The 22,949-nt window shown below is 38.0% G+C and overlaps 1 long non-coding RNA gene across 1 annotated transcript; it reads left to right on the top strand.

Annotated features, from left to right (window-relative positions):
• Positions 1–10,542: 10,542 nt before the first annotated feature.
• LOC142372674 (uncharacterized) lies at positions 10,543–12,148 on the top strand. Its single transcript, XR_012768294.1, has 4 exons — positions 10,543–10,698; positions 11,163–11,328; positions 11,490–11,667; positions 11,754–12,148. It is a non-coding gene; the product is annotated as an uncharacterized LOC142372674 (long non-coding RNA).
• The last annotated feature ends 10,801 nt before the right edge of the window (positions 12,149–22,949 follow it).

The raw sequence follows: 22,949 nt of genomic DNA, 5'->3' as shown, positions 1-22,949 counted from the left end.
ATCCACAGGATTGTATTTATTGCACTGCTGCCACATGATTGGCTCATTAGATTATTGTGAGTATTAGCAGGTAGATGCATCTCTAGACATTGGTGCAAATACAAACATATAATACTAACTGATCAAGGATTGCAGCTGGTATTTATATTTTGAATCAAACGTCCTTCTGTTAGCTTGAAGATTATTGATGGAGATCATACTGATGGTGACTTTTATGACATTTGTGCTTTAAAGTTTGAACCTTTCAGAATTTTTTAATATCTGCATATATATGACACCAACATCATCAGTGTGTCACCTAGTTTTAAAAAGTAGATAAATAAAATGTTAGTACATCAAACTAAACAAGTTTTAGACTTGTTGGGGAAAAAAAAAAAAAAAAAAACCTCTTTAGTTTCAACATCCGTGAAAGGCAAGTGATAACCTTTACGTACACTTTGTGGTGACCCTCTTGTGCAATACATTCCCAGGAACTGTTTGAGTTCTGTATGTTGACTTGCCTTTGCAGAATTTAAGTCCAGCCCTCTGTACAGGGAAGCTTCAACTGTGGGAAGTTTGTGGGTTCCTTCTCATGGACTGCTCAGTTCAATCCCATCTACAACGCTTATGTTGAATTACAGTCAGGAATTTGACCTCATCAGACTAACTTACTGCAGTGTCATGTTTTTTCTCTATACATAATGCTTTGTCTTTAAACAAAACTTTTTGATTAAATTTTATTTCAATACATGTTTCAAAATGTCTTCTTGCTTTTCCATGTGATCTTTGGGAAACTACAACAAGGCTTGAGAAAGCCAATGTTGTTGTATAGTGTTCTCCTGATGGTGGTTTCCTAATATTAACATTGGTCATTGTGAGAGGATTTTTGTTGTTTGAAAGTTACACAGGGCTCCTTTGTGACCCACTGGACTGTTGCACATCTTTGCTGTTCAGTCACTCCTGAGAAGGGTTTCATTGATTTTTGGTAGAGTCCAAACTATTGATAATTTTTGTAAATGGAGCATCGCGTTAGTTCTGGCAGACCACGTAGTCAACGCGCCCTTTACCTACTGGCTGACGCCGACCCAACCCTTATGGCCAGCTGCGCTCAATGGGTAATCAACTGATGCTCGCAATTGGATGCTGGCATTTGGGGCACTTCATTTAAACTTGGTTTGCTGTCACTGCTTTTTTTTGCTCTCTGCTTGCACCCACCACCTCCCCTGCTCCACCGACTCTCATTGCCAAACAATGTCATACTGTTGTCATTGTTGCTTGCTCTGTTCTAGGGGGTTTGTTGCCTTTACAGCAAATGGAAGGCACTCCACCTGAGGATGCTGCTGTTCCCTGTCTTGGCTTCCATGGAGCTCATGGGAAAGTCGGGAACGTCCTCCGAACAGAGCCATACCGCCAAACATAAATTGTATGCATTCAGAATAAGCTTCTGAAATTCATCTCTGTTCTCGTCTCGTTTTGACGAGAGTGGTTCTGACAGAACTTCTTTTGAGCTCATGAGCATGATCAACGCTTTTTCTTAGGTCCACAGAGATCACATATGTCTGTGCCCCAATATACTTAATGAAAAAAAAAAAAACAAGGTGTCCATTCAGATCTCGTTTTAATTTGAAACTCTAAATATGCAACCTTAATACAAAATCTAAAAATATATATATAAGTATTATCTACAGACTCATTTATTGAATTAGAGTTGCTTGAGCAATATTTGGGATTGTTGGGGTAAAAAAACAAAAAATTATCATTGACTCTCATGCATCTCTTTGGGAGCAAAAGGGGTCCTGCTATCAGTTTTTATTTATTCACATTAAATAGACATTGCAAGGGAAATCAAAGACTGGAAAATATCAATTAAGTTGAGGTTGTAAATTTACACAAGCAACATCTAATTCCTTAGACATTTATAGCAATATCAACAGTAGGGGCAGATTTATCATCCGTAGGTATTGAGAATTTCAAACTTCCCCGTAAGGTGTTGGGACAATGAGCAGGGACCACTGTTTGGATCCTTTTCCCCTTTGCTGCCTGAGGTCTGGACAGACTTCTGCATTAATTTATTGACTGGGGGGCTGGCTGGCAGACCTTTTCAACCCTTTGCAATCAGACTTGGTGCTCAAGGCTGCTGTCTAGAGCGCCGCAAAAAAAAAAAAATATTTAAAATGCAGCCGACCACTGTGTCTCTGGGGGTTTGGTCCATCAATAGTAAGTCCTGTGCGCTGCAGCCTCCTCACAATGATATTTGTTGCATTTGGAGCTTTGCATTCTAAACTCAAGAATCTTTCCAGTGTCTCATGTAACAATCATTGTGATTTGAACAAAACTTACTTACTTAAATAATTACTGTTTCATCTCTTTGTGTTGATCTTTAAAAACAAACAAACAAAAAAACACGTTTCATGTTGAAAAGAATATGCTCAAGGTACATATAGAGCATCAAAATCTGATGAGGTATCTGGATCAAATGTCAGTAGTATGAGTTGAACAGGGGAATATACTGATGAAGAGCAAATTCAATTCAGGGATCCAAATAATTTACTCTGTTCTTTAACTATTATTTCATAGAATAATTTAGATTAGATTATCTTAGATTTGTTGTATTGCTGCATTTAACTTGAGATTCATTACACTGATCTCCTGACACACTCATTTAGAGTTCTGTGGTATAATTTATTATAAATTAAGCAAAACAGGTTGAAACTTGTTACTGTCGTCACCATGTTTCACAGATTCAGATACAGTGTTAATACTGGGATTAGCTATTTTGATAGAGGCCAGTGGCTTAGTTTAAGTGGTCGTTTTGCTCGTCTTTATGATCATATGAACTATTACACAAGTTTTAGTAATCTTTGTTCATTGACCACGTCTGGGGAGGGTAATGGTGATTTAGAATTTCTTCTATTTGTTTTTCGTAAATAGATAAGATTGAATGAAAGGCAACCGGACTTTCTTTTCTAGGTTTTTAAAGATGTTGCACTTCTCATCTGAAATGTCTCCTCAGTTCTTACCAGCTGGTGGGGAGTTTCAGGCTTATAAGCTTTAGTTGTGGCATTAGTATTCAATCTGTCTGACTGTGGATTGATGGCATCCAACATCTTAAGAGATACTTTTATAACCTTTTCCAGCCTGTTGAGCATCAATGTGATCCTCAGATATCTCCCTTGTTAATGCTATAATACACTTCCGCAACATATAACTATATGAATATTTACGCCTCATTTATTGAATTTGGCTTCATCTTTCCACTTTGCAAACTTTTTATAGAATAAACATTTGAAAAGGTTCACAAACATCACTGTACAATATGAACAGTAGAATCCTTTATCCATAAAATCCATCTATGAAGCAATTCTATTATACAACATGGATTGTCAATATGATATGGATCACACGCGTCACATATACCTTCTGTTTACTGTTTGAGGCATCATGAAACCAAACTTTAGATCTGTACTGACCTTTTGGAATAAAGGGTTCCAACATCCCTGTGACTGTTTTACCCAAAGGCTGTAAGGTAATCAGTAGCCTTTCTCCTCCTCTCTGGCCCTGGCTGCTGTGACTCACCCTGCCTCCAGTTGCTGTAATCACTGAGCACCAATCACAACCCCTCGTCTACTGTCCTCTGGTGATTTCTAAGCTAGAAATTTTATCAGCTTAAAATCTGTAGTATGAGATATCTGCTGCAGATGGTGCACAACTAGGTTTTGTAGTATCTACGTATCTTTTTTTTTTTTACATTACCATTGACACTGACGACACTTATGCTATGGAGCCAGAGACTCTGAAATGTCCCTTTTCTAATGCAAACCGTTATAAAAAGAGGCTCTAGTTGTGTCAATGCAGTTTTTTTCCAATAAGAAAATTACCCTTTTCAAGCTTTCTACATTTATTATAATCAGGATGCATTTACTAAATCAGCATGCAGGGTCTTATACACTCTCATGCTACATGCACTCTCACCGAATAAAGGCACTCTGGTTAATTGACAGCAGTCAGTGATTTGTGTTTGCTGTTAAGCAGCTTCCTTCAGGGCCTGCTCGTGTGAGACAGGAACATCCTCCTTGTTGGCCTGACTATATCATGCAACTCAATCAGCATTTCAACAACATCAGCAAACAGCAGTAAAAACTCCCGTCCTCTCCCAAAAGCACAACATCACGTTGTTGCAAGGCAAGCGATGAGCGTGTCAGCTGGCATCACTGCATCACAAGCACATGAACATACCCAGTTGGCTTAGCACTGTCATGCTGTTTACTTGTTAATTCATCAAAAAACTAGGGCATCTCAAAGGGAATCGATATTTAAAGAATTTAATCTGTAGTAAACATCAGGACATTTGTTCAATTTGTTTATATCCTTCCAATCCATTTAAGCAACATGGTCGAGGTTTTAGAAGTAATTGTCCAAAAATTGCAATAGAGCTACAAAAATATTGATTGCAACCTAACAAGACCCTGCAGAGAAAGGGTATCCGTCACAGTTACAGAGTTCTGCTTGAGAGAAGAAATGAGGCTTTCTCTCAAATATACGCAAGTTAAACATCCTCAAAAGAATTTAACACTTTTCTTTAGAAAAAAATTGTTAAATGGAAAATAAATGAGTCCAGTGGGTGCAACCAGTCAGACTCACATGTACTCCGACATCAAATTTGAAATTAAATAATTGAAACTAAATAAAAAAAAGCTATGCAGGCACAAAGAGACAAGGAGAACACGTGAACTCCATACAGAATGTAATGAGTTTTGTGTTTATTACTGCACTTTTTTGCCACCACACCTGCGCTCATGAAATTTCGCTGTAATGACAGGTTACTTCATATGTTAATACCAATGTTTTTTTGGTTTGTTTTGTTTTTGCATGAAATTGGACTGTCAAGAGCTAACACACACGCCCACTGTTGTTGTCTTACCAATCTATAGGTGTTCAATCCACATCATTTCCCTACATACTGGTAGTAGGAAATCTACTCTACCTACTGGCAGGCTGTTGTCACCATTTCATATCACTATATAAAAAAGCATCAAAAAGTTAATTTGTACAGGCCACAAAGTCCTTTAGAAAGGCAAAGATGGGGCCGATGGCACCAGTATGCACAGCACTTTGAACAGCACCAATCCATTTTGAGACCATGAAACGACAACCGTTTCTTCATGTTCTTGTTTTAATTAATTCACTGTATTCTTTTGGTTTCACTTGCTGTTCACAGATCTTTCACAGTCAGACTTTGACTTTCAAATGGTCCTTGCATATAAGCAGACCACAGCAAGCTCCAGCTGCCAATATGCATTTGAGATCAGTTCAACAGCAAGACTTAAAAGCACAGGGAGCAGCAAGAGTGTGGTTTCTGCTTACGCAATAAGATTAATACCATATCATATGTCTACACTGTGTTTCTGTAAACTGTTTTGACTTCATAGTTGTAGGCTAATGAACTGATCAATTTGAGAGAAATTATTACACAAAGGAAAAAAACTGTTCTTTTTTTAATTTCATGTTAACATGGCCAATATACCAGAGTTGCTGTGAGGTCTCTATATAATCAAAGGAAGAGCTGTCCACACCCTTGGTACAAAGTAAAGCTTGTTTACAGTGTGTACTGAACTCTGCTGCCCTTGTCACCAATCTAGTTTGCAGTATTCATGCACAGGGTGTTGATGTGTAGTTGGGTAGAAGGGTATCTGGTTTGGGAGCAGGGCTACATCTCTGCTTTTTGTGTGAAATGTAGTTCTGTTGGTATCCTCAAGATAAGGTCTTCAGCATGCACTGCAGCGGCTTGCAGTTCAGTGTAAGGTGGCTGGGATGAAAGTCAACCCTTGACCGAAAAGGGGTGGAGTGCTCATAGCCCAAAGATGAGTCTTTGCCTCAAGAGGAATTTCGAAATCCTGTCTATGTACAATGGTGGGAGAGATGGACAGACAGATTAGGGCTTTGCCAGTAATAGCAAGGGTGTTGCACCTGCCTGTTGTGATGAAGTGGGAGCTTAGCCTGAAGGCATAAGTTCATTTATGGTCAGGAGATACTGGTAGTGACCAAAAGAATATGATCTTGGTTACAAGCCACTGAAGTCAGTTTCCTTTGGTAGGTAGCAGGCTCAGCCTCAGAGATAAGGTTAGGAGTTTGTAGATCTAGCTTTGAGTAGAGATGCAAAAGGAGTCAGCTGAGGTGGTTTGGGTATCTGATTAGGTTGTCTTCTGGTTGCCTCTATTTGGAGGGTTTCTGGACACGTCCAACTAGGAAGAAGTCCTGGGACTGGAGGGATTAGATATACCCCATGGCCCGAAATTGTTCGGGATCCCACAAGAGGAGCTAGAGAATTTTGCTGGGGAAAGGACTGTCTGGGTTTTCATCCTGTTGGATCCTGTTGCCTCAGCAACTTGACATCAGCCAAATGGCAAAAAATGGATGGATGGCTGACATTTTAACCAAACCATTAGTTTGTCAAGGGAAAAGTTAGAATGTGATTACCTTTATATTAAACCTATAGTCCATGAATTAAGTAAAAACTGTTATGAGATCTAGAAACCAGAAACATTTTAACATCTGTACATTTTCTGTGACGTAATAAAGATGGTCTATGCAAAGTTACTTGTTCTGAGTTGATTACTTAATTTAATTTAAAGTAGATGTTTTGACTGATCTGCCTTAAGCACCTGTTTTCAAAAAGAAACACTACTTTCATTTGACAATACTTTGAAGCTAGTCTCACCTCTCTTCTTTACCCACAACACTATTTAGTAGTTTGAGTATTTCTTTGACCATCATCACTTGCTAGACTTACTTCTAAATTATTCACTAGATTCACTAGATTCTTCCACACCATTCACCACTGACCAGTGGAAATCAAAGCCTGCTTGACAGATGATTTCTAGACTTACATTTTTCCAATAATCCTGAAGTATAATATAGAACTGAAAGTCTAAATTCTTGGCGCTTCTTCCTTCCATCTGTAAGTATGACATATGCATCAAAAATCTGCCATTCTCCTGGCTTAATCTGTATATATATGTCAGTGGAGTTCTATTTGATTATTATTGCTTTTCATATGCTCCTACAGATGTGCAGGCTTTGATAAAGCCAAGACGGGGGGCTTTTCAGAGTGTAATTGTCCACTGCCAATGACGAATAGATAACTTTGAGTCAAATGGAGAGAAGTAGCTTTCTCACAAAGAGCCCATATCCCTTTATTACTGCGCCACATTCAACTCTTTTGATCACTATACAAGATATAAAAAGTGGAGGGGGGAAGTCAGCGTTGCACCAGATGGCAAACCTTAACATACCACTGGGAATAAAACCCAGACAGAGGCTGTAAAGGCAAGATTTATTTACACTTCCCTCCACCCTCGTCAACACCAGCGAGTTCCAGGATTTCATCTTGTTTTAATCAGTTCTTATGATATAGTTAGCTTTGCACAACCAATCAGCCTAAGTGACATGAGGATATACCATGTTTATCTTGTGCCCCCCTTTTTTTTTGGTTTCTGTCTCTGCTTGCAATTTAATCTTTTAAGATGAAGTGGTCCATAAGTTGTATGGGTTAATGCAAGTGAAACATGATATTAAGAAATATAATGAGTAACCAATCTAACTAGTCCTCCTCCTCTCAAGTGATATGTAGAAATGTATCTTGGTTAGCTTGGCTTTTTTTGTGTGAACATAAAATAAATGAAAGGCACAAATACAGGAGGTTAACAATGGTTCAGACCAGAGCAAACAGACTTGGTGAAGTTGGTTTGATATTGGATATTCAACAGATATTCACAATAAGGAAATAAGGTGTCTTTTTTTTCAAACCAATATCAAACCAACTTCACCACGGTCTGTAGCGGCAGCTGCAGCAGACACATTTCCGGAAAGGTGCTGGCTTGATTAAATTAATTCTGGACTCTATATCCGACCACATGAAGACCTCGGGACACTTTGGTTTGGCTTTAAGGACCCTCTACTCACTACCACGTAAGTGTTATGTTTTTTGGAGCTGTAGAAGAAGTATAAAAATAGTGTTTTGTAGCGGTGACATGATTTGCCCCATTCACTTCCAGGCTAACGACTTTTGGCTAAAAACGGTCAAATCGAAATTCTCAAAACACATCCGAATGACATGATTTTGATGTCAACTCAACGTATGTACTCCCAACATCCCGTAAATTGATCTAAAGTGCATTTTACTCCGGATTATCCCTTTAATGTTTATTCACTTTTTTATGTCGATATCTAGTCACTCTGGATGACGTGTTCTGTCAAAAGCATATATTGTAAATCTTACAGTGAGGCAGAGTGACCCAGTGAAATTCATGATTAGTGCTTCTTTAGTTTGGAAGGAAAATAAAACAGGAAGACACTTACACAAAGAAAAGTTTTACTAATTACATTGAGATAACTTTCCAACATTTCTCCTCTGTGATCCCAGCTTTTCTCTTGAGTGTTCTGCAGGTAAAAAATATCAGAGTGTATGCTTCAATTGTTTCGCCCCTCTTAGCGGAGCTACACAGTGAGAACATGTCATCTCGTGCTTAGCAATTCACTTAGAAGGTTGTGCCCAATGTCTATTACTGACCATTCATTTCACTGTCCATGTGATGTTTCCACAGCTCTCAAATAAAACATTTGCCATGATTACACTCTTCTCTTCATCCCGTCTATGCCTTTATCTCCCTTTATCTTCAAATTTCTGTTTCTTTGCTAGATTGTTCCACTGTATTTATTCTTTCTTCCCCATTTTTGGTTGTCATTGTGGGTATTTCCCTTTAGAGCAAGAAATAATAGTAGATATGGACTGATAGTGATCACACGGGGACAGGGAAAACAGGGGAATACAGAACAAAGTGACTTAGCCAGAGATGGAGAAAAGATAGTGATCAACTCATTCCAAGTGGGCATTGTACTGTATGTGTACTGGATGGCAGTAATGTTTGTGTAGGGAAACATTTTCCTTTGAGGTCTCAGCTGGATGCTCTCTGGTGCTTGCAGAGAATAGTAGGAATTTTTTAGATTTTTGCCTCAGTCAATGGACAGCATCAGTGATGATGCTGTCATTCTTTTACACCGTGCATTTATCTTATCTTTTCTCTCCTGGTATCTGTTGGACTCTCTTGGCCTGTTCTCACAGACAAACAGGCTTGCTTCTTGAAACACTCCTCTTTTGAAGAATAAAGCAGCCATTGTTCCCGTAAAACAGAAGCTCCTTCAGTTTTATTTTGTAAGGCTCGAACCCTGGAACAGAGACTCACTACAAAATGTCCATAAAAAGGGTTGCATTAACTGTGGAAACGGTCCAACTGTAATTGGAAGGACCTCTAAAGAGTGTGGCTCAGTGTCGGACCACTGGACACTAAAACTGAAGATTCCCTTTTTGAAAGGTTTGAATGGGATAGAGCTTGGGAGTGTAAATACAGTACACTGAATTGCTGTAGTGAAATTTCACTTCAATGGACCATATATTTTTTTCTATAGTATGCAATAGATTGGTGCAAATTACAAGTAAGTTTCATTATTCTTCCCCAAAGAGAAACTACAATAATTGCAATGCAGAGTAAAAAAAAAAGATAGGGTCATCTCTTTTTTTGGAAATCCAAAAAAAGGAAAGAAATGACGATTGATGTCCCTCCATAGAAATCTCGTTCCAGTTTCACTTGCTTGCTCCAGCTGAATAGCTCCTTTCTGGCGGAATTTTTCTCTGTTCACCTGACATGAGCAGTTAAGCTTCAGGGTTAAACCAGTGACTTTTTCTTGCTGTCAAATGATGCAAATCAATATTCCAACAAGGTATCTGAAGTCAATCTCATTAAAACAGAATACTCCCTTGGCTCCCTGTTCATCCTTCTTTTTTCATCTGCCACATAATACAGTTGTGTGCTCTCATAATGTACGCCATACACGCCACATTCAACAAAGAGTGAGGTCGCAACCTGTCTGAGTTTCATCCTGACTGGCAGGCATAATGGCCCTGCTGGGTTTCCCTTGGCAGGAGTTTTCTGCATTTAATCTGGGTTTGATGAAGTAGAGTTGGCAGAACACACTGACTGACCTAAACAGGAGCAGCAAAAGAGAGAAAAAGCAGTAAAAAAAATCATGACACAGATCTCTCTGTGTTTTCTGTCGAAACAAAGAGTAAAAGCATTTTTTTGGCAGTTTTTTAAAATTTTTATTTTGTTTTGTTGCATGACTCTTATAACCACGTATGTGCAGCATAAAAGACTGAAAGGTAATATGAGTTGTGATTTAAAATACCGTAGGATTAAGAGCCATTTGGCAGTCGGCCTTCTCAAGCAGTACAAAACGTCCACAGAAGTAAAGAACATTTCAGTTTTATTATTTATCTATGAAAATTTGCTTGAAGTTTTTTTTTTTTTAATATTCTAAATGCCATCGATCTACAAGGGTTGTATAGCTAAAGCTGGCACATTTCCAAGATGGATTGAGGTACTTGTGTAAATCAATGTGCATTGTTCCTTAAAAAGTAAACATAATTACACAGAAGAGGATAATAGAATATTTAGGAGAAGATAAGTACTTAGGGATGGTGATTCATTGAATTCATCGAGAGGGGTCTGGCTGCAGACCTGCACTGTCAGGACCCATGACCTGCACTGTCAGGACCCTTAGTTGCAGACATGCACTGTGACGTCACCTGCACTGTGAGGACCCGAAGCGACAAGTGAGGAGCACGTATTTTTCGTTCCCCATTTGAACTGTGGAGACGACGAGGTGAGTAAAAGTCGAGTGAAAACTACTCTTTCTTTCATACGAAGAAACAGAAACAGTCTTTATTCACTGGAACGTTACGTTGCACACTATATACTCTAAAGTTATATTAATTTTAAAGAATCAGGGTTTTTTTTAAACTTTTGGCTAGTCTTCAGCGTTGTTATCCTATCGATAGTGCTCACTTAAATGTGCCATTTTTCGTATCGATAGTGCTGACTTGTATAATTTTGTTTGACTTATTACGACATTATTTGTCTCTTACAGATGCATATTTCAATAACTATATACTGTAAAGTTATATTAATTTTAAAGAATCAGGTTTTTTTACTTTTGGCTAGTCTTTAGCGTTGTTATCGTATCGATAGTGCTCACTTAAATGCGCCATTTATATATATATATATATATATATATATATATATATATAATTTAGTTTTACTTATTACGACATTATTTGTCTCTTACAGATGCATATTTCAATAACAACCGCCGGCACTACGCCAAAAATCGAACGCTGCACGTCATGTTGCAAACTGTTTCACTGCCCTCTGTGCCTACAATTTAAACCAACAAAATTGTCCAAGCTGCAGAGCCACTTAGAGGCACATACAAAAGGTGGCATTTTATTTAAAGGTAAGCATAATGTATTTGTCTGTTTGTTTGTACTCATAAGTATTAGCCAACGCTTCTAACTTCTGGCAGGTTGTGGTTTGGTTTGTAAAAGGGTAAAAGGAAAATGAAGGGAATGTAGGTTGCAGTGAAGAACATCTGACACCTCACTTTCTGTCTTTTAGAAACCTATCCCAGTCACTAAATCCTGGCAACTGGACAGAGAAAACTGGACTACAAATTCAGGTAAGAGTATAAAGTATGTATAATGCATGTATTCATATTAATAGTTGAGTACTCAGGAAGAAGAGCAGCAGGCAGAGGTCTCCAAGAGAGCCAGACTTGCTGATGTGGACACAAGGCGTAAGCTTTTGCACAGTATCTATTGGTCAGATACTGTTGGTGTGGCAGCTATAGTACAGACATCTTTCTTTCTGTCTTTTCCATAGGACTCGGTTGAAGATCGCATTCTTCAAAATTGCAGACATGCAGCAGAGTGGGCTGAGACCAACAAACCACTGTTGTCTGCCAGATTGGACCTGCCTGACGTTCTGGGCATGGGGGAAGAGGAACAGGCAGAGGCTGCTCTACAGTATGGGAGGTTGTGGAACGAAGAACTGGACAAGGATGAAAGAGAAGCGATCCTGGAGCCTTTCAAAATGATATTTCACAATATTAACGATATGTTGATATTTTGTGAACAGGTAGTCGACAAAAACAAAGATTTTTTGTCATATTGTGAATGTTTGACTGAATAAACACTACAGAACATTTGATCATGTTGTGACTTGGTGTGCTTTTTATGTTTTCTCATTGATCCCTTAATAATTTGACTAAGATTATACTGTAGATATCAAGAGTTAGGGTACTATTTAGTGGTACTAAGGTGTTCCAGCAGCACAAGAACATAATTGGCATAGACATAGAACCAAACATGAAATTTATGGTGGTTAAGGATAAAAATACAGAATAATACAACAGAAAAACTAATTGAAACAAATACATATATATATATATATAAAGAGCAGTGCGATAAAGTCAAAATGAAATGATAATGAAATAGCAGTGACTTACTCTATAGTATACAATAAAATGTACAGTATAGGCCTATGGCATCTTGTGAGATGTTGGCTTATGAATATGAGCCTAAGAGAAAATGTGTGCAGTGACCAAACAAAAGTTTACAATACAAATAAAAACAATAGACCGGGAATTGATAGATTTTATGTCGTACTGTTAACTAATTAATTAATTTGTGAGGACCTCTTGAAAAATATAGCGTTTAAAATAGTTTAAAAATACGTGCTTCCGATACACACGCTTTTATTTTGAAAGGCTTCGAATCAACTTCCGGTCCTCACAGTGCACTTCCGGTCCTCACAGTGCAGGTGACGGTCTGCAACAGGGTCCTGACAGTGCAGGTCTGTGGGTCCTGACAGTGCAGGTCTGCAGCCAGACTCTCTTGAATTCATCTGTGTGTCATAGTCTGCAAGGTTTTGAGGTCAACATAACTGTTTCTTCACTTTTACTTCTAATATCTGTGCTTTATTTTTCTATTTTTCCAGCTGGGGTGATGTAACTTGTTTTGCTTGTTCATTATCTGAAACCATGGTAACCATGGTGTGGCAGGAGAGTGGGCTTTTTCCATTTCCTACTTTTCTTTTCCCATTTCTTCCATTTCCCTTCCAGTTGTTATTCTTAATATAGCCAGATTCCAATAATTTAAAAAAAATCCATTACCCCTTGTTTTTCCCATCCTGAACATGCCGGAAAAAAAAAACTACAACCATAGCATTATCAACATGAATTTTCACCACTATTAACAGCAATTTTGCACTTTTATTATTCATCAGGATCCATTGCGTTTCATTGCGGTGAGGTTTCACTGCTGGGGGGGTGGAAGCAAAAGTTTCTCTGTCTGCTCTTCTCTCTTTTCCAGTGAGTGATATAAAGATGTCAGAACTATTCAGACAAACTTATAAATCCTTATTTTCTTATGACAGAGCTGTAAGACATTTGCAAGCATCATGATTTATTACAGCAACCCTCGCAGCCCCTCAAACAAATGCGCACACGTCCGCACACACACACAGAAGCTCAAAATGGAACAAACCAACCACTCCTGCTTCTTCAACATAATAATTGGTTTCAAATCATTCAGTGCCCCAAGTGGGAATAAAATATCTGACTTTTCAGCTGAACTGAACGCGAACAAGAGGGGGAGTTCATTGTGACGGCTGGGTGAACAGGAAAATTTACAGATGCACCACTGAGATGTTTTATAGCTATACAGTTTCTCTCAGACAGCCAGTAGAGGCATTCATAACCCATCACTACTACAGCAAAGATCAGTTTTGCTCTGCAGCAACACAAACAAACACAGATGGAGGCGTTAATGCAAACATGAACATTCATATGTGATAACCTGAGTAAATCTTTGCTCCACTCTGTCACACTCCCTTTAGCTGTTCCACTAAACACAAGTGGACCAACAAAAACTCAGATTCACTCTGAGTAATATTTTTCCCAAACTATACAATGGGAAATGAGTTTTGGCACTATATCAGTGCCAGTGAATTTTAAAAAGGTAAATGTAATTGTTTTCACTCCTGCTTGGTTAGGGTTAGGCATCAAAACTACTTGTTTGAGTTGGGGTAAATGTGTGGTTTGATTTTAAATATTTTACAGTGCATTATAATGTTAAAATTCTCGGAAGAAATCTCCCTCTGCGTTGATTTGTTTTTCCAAGATGTCTGGACAAATTGTTTATATATTACGCTGTTGGAAGAAATACAGGCTGACCGGGGATTTTTAATGAAATATGTTAAATGTTCTTATTTTGATTGCTTTCAGCTCCTTACAATTGCAAAAGCTGCGAGACCATTTTGTGGCCTTTGGTGAGTTATAAATGAGTGTCGAGCTGTCACTTTTCCCAATACAATCCCACATACTCACATATTCGACTCTCTCCTTTTTGTCTTCTTTTTTACATTATCCCTAATCTTTTCTCCCATCCTCCGCTACTTTGTTTATCATGTATTTCTTCACTATGCTACTCGTTCCTCGAGTCCCCATCCTTCCATCTTCATCCTCTCTCCCAAATTAATCTGGTTAATGGATCAAGCCTTTGTGCAACTGAGCGGAACAAGGCTCAGTTAGACACCCAAATGCTATCAAACAGAGAGGGGACATAGTGAAGTGCATTACTCAAGCCCATGGAAGTGTACGTGGAGGAGCTCTTAAATGAAACGCACAGTAGGAAATAAAACTCAAAATGCATCCCTAAGTCTGAGACGCAAGCAACTATGCAAAGATCTGAATGGTTTTACAAGAAAGAAAAATCTGATTTATGTGTCCTGCGGATGAGCTGGGTAACCTTGTTGTGGCACTCCCTTAATTAGCAACTAGATCAGAGTGAGTGGCAGTGTGGGGCATTATGAGATTGAACTTCCCTTCTATTCATCTGCTTACACTTGTATCAGGGGAATGAAAAAAGAATGGAGCAGATGACCTCAAATCACTTGGATTCACAAAGATTCCTTCCAGAATATTTCCTCATATCTGCTTTTTTCAAGTTCTGTATATCTTTGCCAACCACAAATCCTACATTTACTTAAATTTGCCATATATGACAGTAGATATGGTCATGATATTTTAGTTTTTCTATGAAAAAGCCTCAGCACTCTTGCATAAGATATTACTGACCGCACAACTTTCTGTATTTAAGTCATTTTTCCTTTATCTTCATTATATCCTGTCAAGTTATTTCAAATGACCCTGATTCTCATAGAAGGCATGTGAGGGTGAGATCATATCAGTCTTTGTATCATCAGTCGCTCATGATCTCTGTCTAATGAGCCTGGAAACAGCTGCTCACACATGCTTTTCTGAATAATAGATGTGATGGGTCGGTGCTTCTTCCACTCATCTTGTAGGTTTCTTCAGCACCCAGATGGAAGTGGCAAGCGAGAAAAAAGAGAATGGCTTCAAAAGCCTATGTGGTGAATCCATGGTATTCTTTCTTGGCCTTATTCATCCCTGACAGGTAACCGTACATTACATAATAGTATACATCCTCCGGAGGTAGATAACTTGCTCTATCAATGGATGGGTAAATACAGTTAAGTAATGATGAAATTAATCAAATTAACAATTTCCTGAGGTATTATTTAAATGTGTGACGCATTGGTCAAAGTATCACTTGAAGCTTAAAATCTGTCTTATCTCCTCTGCTGAAACAACACTTCTCAGAAAAGGCTGTTTTAGGGGTAGGGAGTTGGGGATGTGGAAATAAGCAGTATCTCACACTCCGCCTCTCTCTTCCTTGGGGTGTGCCTCTTTTGAGACCATGGCAACTCCTAAGTAAAGCGTGGGGGTGCTCTGTCTCTGTAACCGTCTCAGTTTGAACCAAAGTCGGCGCCTGCACCTGACCGAAGAAGTCTAAAGCTTCAGTAGGACATTGTTGAACGATTAAACAAAGAATGTAAAGAATGTGGACATTGTATGTCATTGGGGTTCTTCCAACTAAGTATAAAGGTAACTTTTTTTTCCTGTTGATTATGTTGCTAAAGCTAGTGCCTTTAGTGAGATCATCGCTTGATGAGATTTGAAATGTGTGTGTTTATTCTCCCCAGGTCCAGGATGCACCGGCATAGTGCTTTATGAACTTGTGTTTTTAGGGATGTTTTGAGTTTTTAAAGGCAAATCGTGGTCATGAAGGGATGTAGAGGTGCAACTGAAACACATACTGTGCTGAAAAGCCCGATCTGCGAAATTTATGGAAACTGAACAAAATGTGTAAACTAGAGTCTCAGCTTGGTCTTTTCTATTGTTCCCATAGTTGCCATATTTTCTGTATAGGCAGTATACAGCACTTTGTGTGGGCGATATTTCATGCTAAACACATTCATATTTTCTGAGGATATTGTTCCAGTTCAGCAACATATTTTCTATTCAGATCTACTTTCTCTCCATTCTCAATATCACATTATCTACAAGAGCAAGTGAACAATGAATCGTTCATGAGTTTCATTAGATGAAACTGATTAAACTAAACCCTAACCTTTTAAAATGCAACTCACAGTAAAAAGCAATGATTTCTCTTGCACAAGAACATGGCTCATAAGTTGGTTACAATTCAGAAACAGAAAGTAAAGGCTGTTGAACAGCAGCTGAGTCACAAAGGGTGAAATATAAAAACAGCTGAGGTGTTGAAGAGGAAAAAAGCCCAGACGGAGAGGAAAATAATGGCTGTGAGATATTATAGTAACAAAAAATGCTTGAATAAAAACAGAAAGAAAAAAGATACTAATTTATTATGGAAAAATACAATACAGCCCTGTGGCGGCATCACAATTGGGTAGTAAGGCAAAGAATGCTATTATTACTTGAGGGGAAGTGAGAATCTTTCTTCTTATACAGGATACAAGACTATGTGGTGTATGAATTATTTACCCTACTTAAAATTCCTTGCACCAAAACACATGTCAGCCTCACAGCTGATGAGCTCTTTTATCAGGAAGGTATGAAACCAAGCTTTGTGTTTAAAGGTGAGCTTTCTTAGTTCTCCCTTAAAATGCTTCCCAAGACATAATGTACCCATAATGAAACTGCAAAGGCTCCAGATGAAATCGATTAACTATAATTGGGGATAGCCTCTTCACAAAATGAATTCAAGAACAGGTAGAAGAATGATACATAGACTTAGGTTATCATTTTCTGTTACATCTGAACAATTTTACCTAGTTTTGAATATTACATTTACAGACTTTCTGAGTAATGTCCTCGGAAAGTTTTTCTGAAAGAGTCATATGTGAATTAATCTCACTACTAACATATAATGCCAAATAAATATTTCATTACCAATTACCCAATTTGTAGGTAATATTCATGATTAATTTGGATTCTCTTTTATTCTATTATCCATCCAAAGTATTTTCAACTCTATAACAGCTGATTATATCATCCTGTACCCTCAGTTTTTGCTTGGGGACAAACATGCTCCATGAGATAGGGTTATCTCCATGAGATGGAAATAAGTTAAATACAAATCTTTATCCCTCCCTTTGAGTTCGTAACTTTAGTTTTAGTTTAGTTTTTAGTTGTCTGAACCTTTATTTAAATGTGTACATCTGCATCAGAGGTACCTTCACATGCATTTAAAAAGAACTGGAAATGGGACTTGTACAAATAGTATGGTTTGTATGTGCATTTTTCTTGTAACCATTTTCTTAAAAGCTGGTGCAGCTGGGCAGACAACTCTTTGGATTCTTTATTTCAATGCTTGGAAAGGCACATTTCAAGGTGAATTTTCAATTTTGAGTTATGAAAACATTTCATTTTAGATTTAGTTGAGTTGCCAGATGTAGATGTACTGTGGTTAGCTATCAGATTTAGTACTATTATGAAGATAGCTGAGCTATTCCTACTCCTGAACACATGCAGCGAAATGTTTGCTTAAAAGTGACAATATTAATGGAGATGTAGGAATTCTTCTTGAAAACTTCCTTGTAGATTAAATAATTTAGTTGCAGCTTTTATTAAATACAGATACTGTTGGCAGGTTGCCTAATGTTCATGATTAAGTTGGGAAAATGTTCAACTTTCAAATGCTTGCAGAGGTAAAGAAAAGCAAGAAGCTCAGTTGACAAAATAACTTTTCAGCTGTAAGAGATGGTTGTGAATGGCAGATTCATGTGTAATTCATTGTTTACTATTGCATCACGCTGAATAGTTGCTGTAGTCTTTAATGACTTCAGTCTGTGTTTATCCAGCAACCAGTAAAATGGTGTCTATTAAGGTGAATGTTTGGTTGTAAAAAGAGTTTATTTTAACTCTAACCATGGTCTTTTGATAACCTGAACCAAGTAGTTTTGGTTTCTAACTCTAAATAATTGATGTTATTGCCAAAACTCAAGCAGTAAGACAGAAAATGGTTTTAGTTCTGTTGAGCTTTTAAATTAATGTAATTCAGAAGTGAGAAAAAAGTTGCCTTATGTTGGTCTCGAACGGATGAAAACACATGAATGTTTAAAGGCTATACACATAACCGCACCATCCAACCCTCGCTTCTGCAGTGTTCTGAGCATTTTGTGGCTCATTAAAGGAGAGACTTGAGAACGCCGTCTGTTCCGATGTGGAAACGTTCAGATGGGTCGTATTTCCCTCGTGCTTTATGTAGGGGCGGTTTATTAGAGGACACCATTATGGGTTCTATTCAAGGGTATGAAAGAATTATCCGCATAGCCATTTTGATTGAAGGACTTGTTGGAGAAAAAGAGTGGTTCATCCAAGTGTTTTAACAAGGATATCCCTGTTTTTCCATCACTTCTTTCCAGAACTTTCAGTAGTTCTTTACTTAAGTAAAGTTTATAGGTCAGTACAACTTAATGGTTATTTTATGCATTCCTGAACAGGTAATTGCTTTTGATGACTTTGTCAGAGATTAAATTCTCGTGGTTGCAACGTGCCCTTTAGTCCAGGTAAAAGAATTTGCTACTGTTTCACTATTATTTCACATTCTTTACCTTTTAGCCATAACCCTAAGCTTCTTCACATTGTTTAAAGACATCCAATCTCAAATAACTATATAATATACTACATTTAAAAGAAGGAAAATGGTGAACATAACCTTAATGGATCAGTTCTCCATCACACCTTTTGCTGCTCTGATTGATTGTAATTCTATCAAATTTCACCCATAGGCATTTTGGTCTGCTCCCATTTTTTTAAAGGCCATTAGTAATCAAGGCGCTCTAGACAAATTTGCATTTCTCTGCAGCCAACTGAAAAGAATACATCCACATTTTGATGTGGACCTACTTCGTGGTGTCTCCATAACCATAATGTTTTGGGTTTTTTTCCACTGAGCCATAGCCGTCTGTCTTTCCATCTGATTCCTTTGTGTCATTAAAAACACCTTGAGACAATCTTGTAACATTTGTAAAGACTATCCACTTGGTTTAAAGAATAAACAGAGAAGATTGATTTTTTTCTTTCGTTTTGGTAAAGGTCACTGTGACCACAATAATTCAGGAACTGTAATATAAATATTACATATGTGGTCAGGTGAGGAAATTATAAGATGACACCAAACTATGATGTTCATCATGAAACTAGAGACTAGACATATTGTGTTGTTGGGCTAATGATGTGTATGAAATATTCACGTTTTAGAACTTGTAGGTTCTCTGTAGTGAAAACTAAATTTGAAACGTAGTCTGGTCCCATGGATAGAAGTTATGGTCTATCAGACTATCAACTAAAGCACATGATTACTTCAGACAGGACCACATTCATCATTGTTGTAAACAGCCGTGCAGGGATTTGATTAAGTGCAGTAGACTCTCTCTATATCATCACAGTAAGTAGAGTAATTTACCTAGAAAGAGATCAAAGACAGACACAGTAAGAGTTAAGCTACGTCAACTGGGATCTACCGGTGTTATTCTGCCAGGTCTGTTTTAGGCAGATGTTTGATAGCACAACAATGAAGTGGATGGAGGAGACCCTCTTCCATTTTCTATACCCACTTAATCCAATTTAGGGTCGCGGGGGGGCTTGGAGTCTTTTCCAGCTGTTATTGGGTGAGAGGCAGGGTACACCACCGTGCAGCCTATATATATAAGCCTATATATATATATATATATATGTATATATAGTAAAATTAAAAAATAAAATATGAACAACTGTCACTTACAAAAATGCTGTCTAAAAAAAAATATTGTTAAGATGACAGCCTCTCCTTCATTCGCTCAGAGATTCATACTCTCCTTGACACAGACATTCAGCTATTGTGATTTCTAAGAATCGATTCTCAATAAGTCTTTTGTTTGTTTAGAAAACAAACCCGTTCTTGCAAAAAAACTTTCAAAATGGCTGTTACAACTATGTAAATGTGCCTAGTGCAAAATGATAATAAGAACTAAAAATGAAGAGTTAGAGTCGCAGATAAATATGGAGGAGGTTTGTAAAATGAAGACCACTGGTATAAAACCTGCAAAAATAGTTGAAGATTTCCTTCTTCACCTTACAATCATTTATCTCCTTTGCTTCACTTTAACATTAACCTTAAACCCCATAAAGACCAGCAAGAAAAATCAGAAGCACAAAAAAAAAGACGGCATGATCTTCACTCCAGTGTGAATGATGTGGATGTATCTGGCATGCTTGAATGTGGTCTCTCAGTCACTTGCTAACAAACAAACAGAGACAAGCTTCTCTGACCGTGAAATTACTGTGTGGGCGCGTGCAGAGCGTCCAGTCTGTCGTAAGTCCTGGATTAAAAAACTGCCATGACAGAAAGAATGAAATAGACTTATTTAGGCTACTTGTATTTCGGCGTTTTAGCCTGTTAAAACCAACTCAGTGGCTTACATGCCACAACAATTTGTACACAGGGAAATATGGAAATAATTATAATGGAAATAATTCTTGTCCGTTTCAGACCTTAGTCAAAGCAAGACAAAGCGGATAAATATAAGCCACTGTCAACATCAGCCGACTTCATCTCCAAGCTTCTTTTAAAAAGCCTGCCCTTCGCCGTGGCTGTATTAATCACACACTTGACTTGCAAAAATTATAAGAAATTATTGTTGGAGATATTGACAAGTATATTGTAAACCTTCCTTTTCCTTTGGGTGCAGTGAGACGCACTAGTTGTGAAATTGAGATGAAATGAGGGAGAAAAAAAAAAAGGTAGCAGGCAAGTGATAAAACCTGGTAAGTGACGCCAGAAACAAATGAACGAAAAAAGTCAATGGAAAGTTCTATCTTTTCTGAGAATGTGATGAAAACCTTTCAATAACCCTTAACAAACCTAGAACAAGGATGATACAGGTATAGAGCAGAGTGCGTGGTTAAAGGGAGGGCTGCTGTCAGGGAGAGACAGGAGAAGGAAAGCTGCCTTCATGTGAACCCTGGCAATTTAATCAAAGCTGAGTGAAAGGCAAGAGAGCAGCAGTGAGTTAAATGAGTGGAAAGGTGCAGACACAGATACAAAAGTGGGGGTATGCACACACAGACACCCCCCCCCCCCCACACACACACACACCTAAACACTCATGCTGTGGCCCACAGCCAAAGAATATCCTCAGAATTCCATCTTGTACAGAGAAAGCAGATCCTGTGTTCACATAAAAGCTGGTGCTGAGAGCCTGCTGAGGCCAAAATCATACTCAACATTTACACCCTGCTGGCCTCCATCAGCTGGAGCTTTTTGGACTCATACCTACACTGCAGGGTCTCTGCATTCAGAGCTGCGCTACCTTTTTAGACCAGGTGCACTTTCACTGTGTTGAATGTGCAAAGGTTATTCACACACTGTTATGCTGTGAATGCGGAATGTTCCATTTTGGGATTCATTCTGCTTGCACTTCAGCGTGTCACATTTACAGCAACCTCTTGGCAGAAATGCAATAAACTATTCATAATTTAGTTTTCTTTATAGAATCACACAAGAATATTGAAATGCTTCATTACCATAGAACCAATCATCTCCACCTTTCTGCCATGTTACTACAGGAGCCAAGAAGGGACAAAACAAACGCTGGCTCTAGAGCAAGCCTTTTCTGAAGAGTCCATATCCTACACATTGGAATTTTTAAGACATAAATGTTACCAAGAACTGTCTGACATTTTTAGGATGATGTTTCGGCTATTAGTTAAATCTACAAGTCAATCACTGAATTTGGTTGAACTTAAACTGAGTGAATAATTAATAATCAAACCTGTGGATTCACAGAATACTCTGAGAACTCCTTACTTAGTTTAAAAACTTCTAGTAAAGAATCATACTTTAGGATTCATCTGGAACTGGTCTCAGAACAACTCTGAGCAAGTCGTTGACTAAAACTCTCATCTTAGTCAGGAAGCAGGACTGACCAGGTTGCTAGGTATGACAAGACGTTTCAAAGTTCGTGATTGGTCGCCCAGGCAAACCCTCCCCAAAAAAAAAACAAACACACACTGATTCTGAAGCATTCCTAAGTATGATGATAGAAGCCTAACTTTGAAACAACTTTTGCCCTTATCTCACCCACTTGCTCTCTATCTCTCTTTCTCTTTCTCTAACACACACACAACCACACAAACACATATTTCTATATTTTATTTACTTACATGAAATGAATTAATGAAATTGAAAAATACTTGCAAAAATACAATTACACACATATATGCATATATATACCATTCATTCAATTTGGTAACCAATGTATCAGATACTAACAAACTTGAGTGTTCTGAAAGTGTTGTGATTGTTTGTGTAATCATGTTGAGGTTCTGACGGAACCAAATATAACTATGGCAAAGTGGCATTTCGCCAGATGCAAAATTTCTTAGAGTAATTACTTTAATGTCTGACCATTACATCATTTTTGCACATGTGAGCACATGTCGCAGATGTAAGCACATCTCTAATAAAATCAGTAACAAGCAAAGGCTGGGAACCTCTTTATTTGTAAGACGAGGCTCCAAACCAACCTTTTTGAAAGAGCTAATTTTTAATTCAAGTTTTTGTGAACTAATTGTTTTAATATGCTCTTGATGATCCCTGCATGATCTACTCTGTTAACCGTTAACTATAATCCATTTTCTGGAGAAAATGTCTTCCTGCTTTGTTCTTTTAGCCAATTCCTTCTCTGGTC

This window comes from Odontesthes bonariensis, chromosome 22, assembly GCF_027942865.1.
Source record: "Odontesthes bonariensis isolate fOdoBon6 chromosome 22, fOdoBon6.hap1, whole genome shotgun sequence".
Classification (NCBI taxonomy): Eukaryota; Metazoa; Chordata; class Actinopteri; order Atheriniformes; family Atherinopsidae; genus Odontesthes; species Odontesthes bonariensis.
Note: the sequence above shows the minus strand (reverse complement) of the source record. Positions and strands in the feature narration are given on the sequence as shown.